Source organism: Eubalaena glacialis, chromosome 10 (assembly GCF_028564815.1).
Source record: "Eubalaena glacialis isolate mEubGla1 chromosome 10, mEubGla1.1.hap2.+ XY, whole genome shotgun sequence".
Taxonomy (NCBI): domain Eukaryota; kingdom Metazoa; phylum Chordata; class Mammalia; order Artiodactyla; family Balaenidae; genus Eubalaena; species Eubalaena glacialis.
In genome coordinates, this window is record NC_083725.1 from 77,983,285 (window position 1) to 77,991,562 (window position 8,278).

Below are 8,278 nucleotides of genomic sequence, written 5' to 3' on the forward strand. Positions count from 1 at the left end.
CTATGGGAACGTTGCAGCAGGGAGAGCTTTGGGACACTAAGAGGCAAATGTGTGGGAGTTATGGGGCAAACTGCAAATGATCCAAAGTCTCAGAAAAATGTGTGGAGTGCCACTGGCCCAAGGATGCTTTGCAGAGGACCAGCTAAGTCTCCACCCTTGCTCACATCCCTGACACAACAGGAATCACGCTGTTCAGTACTTTCCTACAGCCTCCCAGGAGCGGAATGGTACGGGCCACTTCCCTCACCACTGCAGATGGAAGCTTATTAAAAGAATTTCATCAAAGAGTCCCACTTCTTCAGCTGATCTTATATTCGTTCCTCTTTCTCTCATCCTCAAGAAAATGACTAGGGGAATGTGCCCAACCCCATCTTCCCCATCCCCGAAGCTTTCTCTGTCCTTCCCCAAGAAAGGGACTCAAACCCAATGCATTTTCATTTTCCTGAAGTGCTTCCTTGTGTCTTTTAAAATGTACTCGAGAGACCAGGTGAGCTCACCAGATTTCCGCATTATGACCCCCTCCAGCTTTTAGAAAAGGCTACATTTAATGGAGGATGATGGTTGAAGTGGGATTTTCTGTCTAAAATTAGAAATTGTGATATTCATGTTCTCCCCCAAAGAGCAACTCATCAGAAATTTTCTTACCACCCCACTAAAAAGGAAGCTTGAGCCTAGAGCTAGGCATCCAGAGATTTCTGTGTGTCTCCCAAACATCTCCTGTGCTGGTCATACTGAGAAATGCTCCCTGCTGGGAGCCCTGTGCTCTGATTCCCCCTCCCACTTGGTGGCATTGGTACCAAGGAGTGGTAAACACTTGAGAAGAGTTCTCTGTAGTAAGCTGGGCTGTTAAGACTTTTTTATCTTGGCACCATTAGGCTAGGACATGGATCATCTTAATCTCCAGTGTTTTCAAAAAGACACCTTTCCATTTCATCTCCAAAGGCTAAGAGATAAACTACTAGTAGGTCACTGGCTTTGTTGGTGAGGCCCTAACTAACTAATGTCCCTGAAGGCAAAACTATCAGTCTCTCCCAAGGCCAGCAAGCCAGGCTAAGATTACAAGGAAGGACTATCTGGGGGAGAAACAGTAGTTTCTAGGGAGGGAAACAGCATCCTGGCTTTGTTGGTACCATAGGGCACCAAAACCTTAGAAGCCTTCAGGACCAGAACAAAAAGCATAAAGGAATAAAATGGCATGGAAATTACTTTAATATAATATAATATTAATATAATATAGTCATCTGCTCAGCCCATAATCTAGCTTCCAGAGAAGCTGCATTTCTTTGGCCACAAAAGTAGCCCTTGGCTACAGCATTATCTGAACATATGCCCTGCTCCCCACCCCCTGGCTAATTGATCACTGATGGACACCTGACCGAAACTGAACAAATCAGATTCTCTGTCCAGGAGTTTATATTTGGGATCCAAAGATGCTACATGTCCCAGTTAGCCATTTGAATTGAAGAGATGTATTTTAGCAGCAGTGGAGTAGCCACCTTTTGTCTTGTAGATAGAGAGGCCTAAAACCCCTTCTGTAGAAAAAGAAGAAGAATGGACTGACCAGGTGAACAGAAGCAGAGAGAGACCATGTAGAGTCAGACAGCCCCTGAACAACCCTGACCCTGGCTCCTAAGTGTATCTTTCCTCAGGCCTGGTCACATCCTTGGATTCTACAAAATCCATCTATTCTTATAATAAGCCCTCTCCCCCTATTTTCTTTGATTAAGCTTGTATGAGTGGGTTTCTGTTACTTATAACCTAAAGAACATTGGCTAAGGCAGAAGCCCAGAAAGGTCCACAGGCCAAGGTAGGAACAGAGAGCGTTTAGGTAACATTTGTAAGGTGAAGTGGTCGACCTGGGCGTCAGGATGGAACTGCAACTGTCCTCACCTCGTCTAGACTGCCCTCCTCCACAAACCCTGAAGAGTTTGTTGTTGTTGTTTTCTTACACAACTAAGATATATATACATATATACACACACACACACACATATATATATATACTCTTAGTAAAGTTCCCAAAAATATAAAAGTATATAGAATAAATACAGATGTCTCTCATCACTTACCTAATCATAGATCCTACCTCCAAGATTACCTTTGCTCCTATGTACCATATTTCATGCAAACTGAAATGCCATCAATTGTCAGATACATGCTCATTTCTGAGATGTTAAAAGATGAAAGGAGATACAGTAGTATGTTGGGTATCTTTTCACATATTTTTCTCAGCATTCCACATATCCATAGATTTTTGTATGGTTATTAGTTTCTATCATTAATACATTCATTCCAAGCACATTGTTCTTCAACTGCCTTTTGAACATTTCTTGGAGCATCTTCCTTTTCAGTAGAAGATTTTGTTCTCTCCACGACTGTATCTTGAGTGCTAGAACTGTCCCTGGAACATGGTAGGAACTCAAGAAAGAAAGAAAGTTTCAACTAATGAATGTCCAGCCTCTTTTGTGCTAATGTCTACATGGTCTTCAATAGTATTTACTCAACCTTTCCCCATTAAAGTAACCAGAGTGCTCGCTTCGGCAGCACATATACTAAAATTGGAACGATACAGAGAAGATTAGCATGGCCCCTGCGCAAGGATGACACGCAAATTCGTGAAGCGTTCCATATTTTTTCAGGGAGAATGGGGGTCATTAAAGGAAACTGAACATTGAAAAAAAAAAAAAAAAAAAAAGTAACCAGAATGGTTACTTTATTCAAAGAGATGGTTCCTTCCCATTTTTTTTTACCTTTTACAAATAATACTACTTACAAATAATACTGAATATCCTGGCTCCACTGTGTTTATAGAACAGAAATGATCATCATCATTGAGTTACAGATGCTATTATAAGCACTGTACATGCATTAACTTATTTAATATTCTTGAAAGCCATCTGAGGTTGGTGTTATTATTATCATTTCCATTTTTCAGATGACAAAACTGAGAAAAAAAGAGGTTAAATGACTTGCCCCCAAAGTCAGCAGGGAATAAGTTAACAGGCAAGAATTTAGATCCCAGGCAACCTTGCTCCAAAGGCCAGGCTCATATCACTGTGCTCCTTTGTTTGGCTGGATATCTTGAAGTTGAATTGTTATGTCTGACGGAAAGAACATTTGAATCCAAAAATGCTGCATCATTTTAATTCCCTCCCTCACTGTTTGAGAATAACTGCTTCCCACCACCCTGGCCAATAATGGATGCTATCAGTTTTTAAGTCATTTTAAAATATAGGTAAAAAATAGTATTTCAGTATTCATCTTATTTGTATTTCCAGATTTACTGTGACATTAAGCTTGATTTCCATTGATTATTGGCTATTTGTATTTTTCCTATGAATTGCCTGCTCATTTTCTTTGCCCACTTTTTCTATTGGGTTCTCTGTCTTTTAGTTATTGATTTTTAGGAACTCTGAGTATTATAATAAATGTGGCAAAAAGTTTCACCTAGGCCATTTCTTTGATATGATATAGTTTGTCACACAAAAGTTTTTAAAATCTAATGAATTAAATTCATCCGTTTCTTTCTACATATGGCTTCTGACTTTTGTGTCCTCTCCCACTCACAATGATAAAGGATTCTATTTTCTTCTTCTAACATTTTATTTTTAGGTTTAACTCTATATTCCATCTGGAACCTATTTGGGGATAAAACTTGGGCTCTAACTTTTTAAGTGAAGACCCAGTGTTCCTATCACTATTCTTTGCTCTGTTTATCATACATTAAATTTCCATAAATGCAAGGATCTGTTTCTAGACCTTCTGTTTCATTGTTTTAATGGTCTATTCCTGAGCCACAGTATGTATGTAAAGCACAGAGACACAGTCAGCACATAATTAATGTCAATTATCTCCTTCATCTCTTGTTATCCTTCCTATATTCTTTTTCTTTTCACAGTTCCCATCTATAAATTCATGCCTCTGTTATTTTTCTTATCTATTTAGAATCTTTCACCCTGAATTTTAGGGTACACATCTGACTACCCTCGTCTCTAATGAAATGAGATAATGTGGTCACTTAACCAAATCATTTTTGTGTAGCTTTATAGCTGTAAATAACACAGCTCCCTCCCAGCCTTATTAAACCAGCCAATCTCTCCTCATTGATCAGAATAAAAAACAGTTGAATTTCTTCAGGTCACTTCTTAGGGTTCCTGGACATAAAATCATTCACAAGTCTGCTTGCCAATCATTCTGCTGTTAGCTGAACCTGAGGTTTTGGGAAAGGATCCAGAGAGACAACTCCCCATCATGGCTATAGTGCCATTTGTGTCCTTTCTGTTGTTGGTTCAGATGGGATCACTGGATGTCTCCCCATGGCCATGTGACCTGCCACAAAGTCCCACAGGTGTCCTCACCACCGCCAGGTTTATCGATTCTCACTCAACTGACCCACGTTCCACCCCTGCCCCTTCTCATAGGGCTGTTTCTGTGAATGAAGGTGATTCTTCTGTCAGCATATTCCAGTCCAGCTCCAGCCTCCACAGAGTCAGGGACACTATGAGATCCCTCTCAAGTCATGAATAAAAATCTCACATTTATTCTGCAAGTTACCTATTTTCTACACATTGGTGTTTTAATATTTGGGGCCATAATAATCTAGTCCCTATTCACTGTTTCTCCGTATAATGCAGAACATCTGGTTAAGAGCATGGCCCCAGAAGCCAGTCGGCTCTGTCTGATCCCAGCTGCCCCCTCAACCAGCTGTGCAATTCAAGCCTCTGTCTACCTCAGTTTCCTCATTTGTCAAATGGGGGCGATGATGACAATAAACCCATCTGATAGAGTTGCTGTGAGGCTAAATAAATTAATAATTATACAGTACTTGGAACAGTGCCTGACACATAATAAAGCCCTGGAACTATTGGCTAAAATAAGTTAAATGAACCATAAAGCCTTCCCTACATTTTCATTTATCTCCCCATGTCATTCCTTCTACTCCACATAAAAATTGCTTTATTTACATTTCTCTCTCCTTAAATATTCATGTGAAAACATTCTTTAGCTATATCAGCTAGGCTTGGAACATATATGCTTTTTCCCATCCTCCATAGATGCCCTGCAGATTTCTGAGATTGATAAGCCCATAGAAATAATAGTAGTGAAAGTACAATAATAATAATAAAGAAGTTTGCAAGGCCTGTATGAAGAAAACTTTTAAACTCTCCTGAAGGAAATAAAGGATTTGCTTGAGTGAGTAGGAAGATTCAGTATCATAAAGATGTCAATTATCCTTGAGTTAATTTGTAAATTAACTCAATAAAAATACCGATAAGTTTTTCAGAACTAGGTAAGGTGATTCTAAAAATTATGTGAAAGAGAAAAACAAACATATCCTGGAAAATTCTGAAAAAGAAGAGAAATGAGGAGGGAACTATACTTAGCAGATTTTAAAACTTTTTTATAGAGTCTCATGAGCTCTTGGTACATGAAGTCACAGACTGACCAGTAAAACAGAAGAAGAAATTAGCCTTTAGTGTACAATAAAGGAGACATCTCAAATCATGGGGAAAGATGAACTATCCAGTGATGGTGTGGGGGGCAGTTAGTAGCTGTCTTGAAAAACCATAGCAGTCAATTCTCATCAGCAGTAGTTACATTCTATAAAAATACTGCCAACACTGAATTAGTGAACACTGAACCGCTTTTGCTAGGAGAAATACAGGGTTAGGGTTCTGCAAGCCTCTGGTCACAACAATTTCATCAGCTGACCAACAGATAGCTTGTTTTATGTGTCTTTCTGTTTAAAGACACCTTATTAATATACATTGTTGACTCAACATTTAACTCATGGCCAATAGCACTATAACCCATGCCTGAACAAAGCTTATCTAGCTTAATAGCTCCATATTTTCCCTGTAAGGCACTATAATAATAAGCTTCTTGTGCTTGAGAACACTAGATAGCACTTCAGCGCTACACTTAGGGGCCATTTTAAACAGCGAAATTCCCAACAAACACAGCACGGAAACGCGAAATGTGGTGCTAAATAGACCACAGAAAGGACATTCGCTTCCAGTACTAGAGCTGAAACAAGAAAGCAGAGCATCATCTTGGTCAACCTCAGCTGGCAACATGCACACGACAGGCAACTCAAATTTCCGCCACTCCTTATATGTCCACAAGTGACAGCACAAGCACTGTGAGTATTGATTTTGGAGTTACAAATACATTTTAGCAAGTAGGTGAATTTGTAAATGCAGAATCTGTGAATAATTAAGATAGATGTAGTTAGAACCATATCTCACATTACATACTAGGATAAATTCCGAAGCATCAAATCCTGAAGTGTTAAAAAAAGTAATCATAAAGTATTAGAAAAAATAATGGACATTTTTCTTTATAACCTTGGAATGGAGAAGAACTTTCTAATCAAAGCACAAAATCAAAAAGCCACAAATAAAAATTGTTAAATTTGACTGCAGTAAAAGAAACAAAACAACTTTAAGACAAAAAAGAACTACTCTAACAGAAGTCAAACTTAACTTATTAAACAATCAAAATAACAAAAGATAAATGAAAAATTGGGAAAATATTTGCAATTCTTATAAGAACAGAAGGCTAACCTCCTTACAAAATAAAATGTCCTAGACATTGACAAGAAAAAAACTAAACTCCAATTTTAAAAAAACTGAAAAATGATATGAAAAATTCAAAGAAAAATTATATAGACAGTTCACGAATCATATGATAAGGTGCTCAACTTTCATAATAAAAGGAATGTAAACTAGAGCTATATTTAGATATTATTTCTCATCAGACTAGCAAAAATCCAAAAGATTTTAGAATGGTGTGATGACGCTGCTTTGAAGAAACAAGCATTTTATACATTTCCATTGGGGGTTTTAATGGTACAAACTGCAGTGAGGACAAGTTGTCAATAATTATCAGAATTCAAATGGATATAATCTTTGACCCAGAAATTCACTCTTAGGAATTTATCCTATACTTAGGCACATGCAAAATGACCAATGGACAGAGTTATTCATTGCAACATTGTTAGCATTAGCCAAAGATTAGAATGTCAATAACATAAGGATTAAATACACTATGGTTATTTAAACAATGGAAGACTGCAGCTGTAAAAACATATGAAAAAGTTCTTTATGGATTAACACAAAAAGATCCTGGAGATATACTGTTAAGTGAAGAGCAAGATGCAGAAGAATATTCATGTTATCCTTTGTATAAAAAAGGAGAGAAGAAAAAATATTATGTGCACTGGCTTGCATATGCATAAAAATTCAATGAAAGGATTATTAAGAAACTAATAACAATGGATTATTAAGAAACTAATAACAATGATTACCTATTCATAGTAATGGAAACTGAGCAAATATAGGAATAAAGTGGGAAGGAGCTTGTTTTAGAATTACCGATATTCAACCCTTGGAAATGTATACCATATTCAAAAAATTAAGTAGAAAATTTTATTTAAAAATGGAAGCTGGATAGATTGGATTATAAAATGAAGGCACTTTATCCTTTTATTGACCCAAAATCAGAAAGGCAATTAGAAACTCCAGGAAGGGGAATTCCCTGGCAGTCCAGTGGTTAGGCCTCACTGCTTTCACTGCTGAGGGCCCGGGTTCGATCCCTGCTTGAGGAACTAAGAATCCACGAGCTGCGCGGCATGGCCAAAAACACAACTCCCGGAAGAAAACAAACAAAAATACTAAATACAAAAGTCCTGGTCCAAACTGCAAGCAAACTAAAATTCATCGTGATATCTGTAGATGATATGCTATATGCAAAGTGAATCCATTTAGCCTTGATGCTTAGGACAATGTCATTCAGGACCTATCCATTCTCTGGATCCCAGATTCTTGAGCAGTCAAATCAGGTCAGTGGGTATCGATTTAAATTCAGCCCCTCCTGTGACACACTCAGTGAAACTAAGATCAATGACATTCAAAAGGGAAGTTGTCATGACTGGAGAGTCACTGTGTGGCCCAGCCACCTTGTCTTTTTGTAAAATTACTAAACTAACTGTTAAAATTAACACTAAATCTAACTGTAAACAAAAACACCTTTCTTTAAAACTCACACACTTCTCTAACAAGTAATAATCTAAAAACCCAACGTCGCTTTGGTCATTCTACCAGCCCCAGCAGGCTCTGGGAAGACAAGGATGATTCAAAGACACAATGGAATAATGTAACTATCTTTGTGAAAACTCCCTGGCCGTCACCAGCATAGTTTAGCTTCTCTTCACAGTCAGGCTGTGATAAGAAAAGAGTTGTGTGCCAGAGAGTTCCATCTTATTTTCTCTCCACTC

At 38.0% G+C, this 8,278-nt stretch overlaps 1 non-coding gene across 1 annotated transcript; it reads left to right on the forward strand.

The window, feature by feature from the left end:
- The first annotated feature begins 2,528 nt into the window (after positions 1-2,528).
- On the forward strand, positions 2,529-2,635 carry LOC133100193 (U6 spliceosomal RNA). The gene has a single exon (XR_009702432.1). It is a non-coding gene; the product is annotated as a U6 spliceosomal RNA (small nuclear RNA).
- The last annotated feature ends 5,643 nt before the right edge of the window (positions 2,636-8,278 follow it).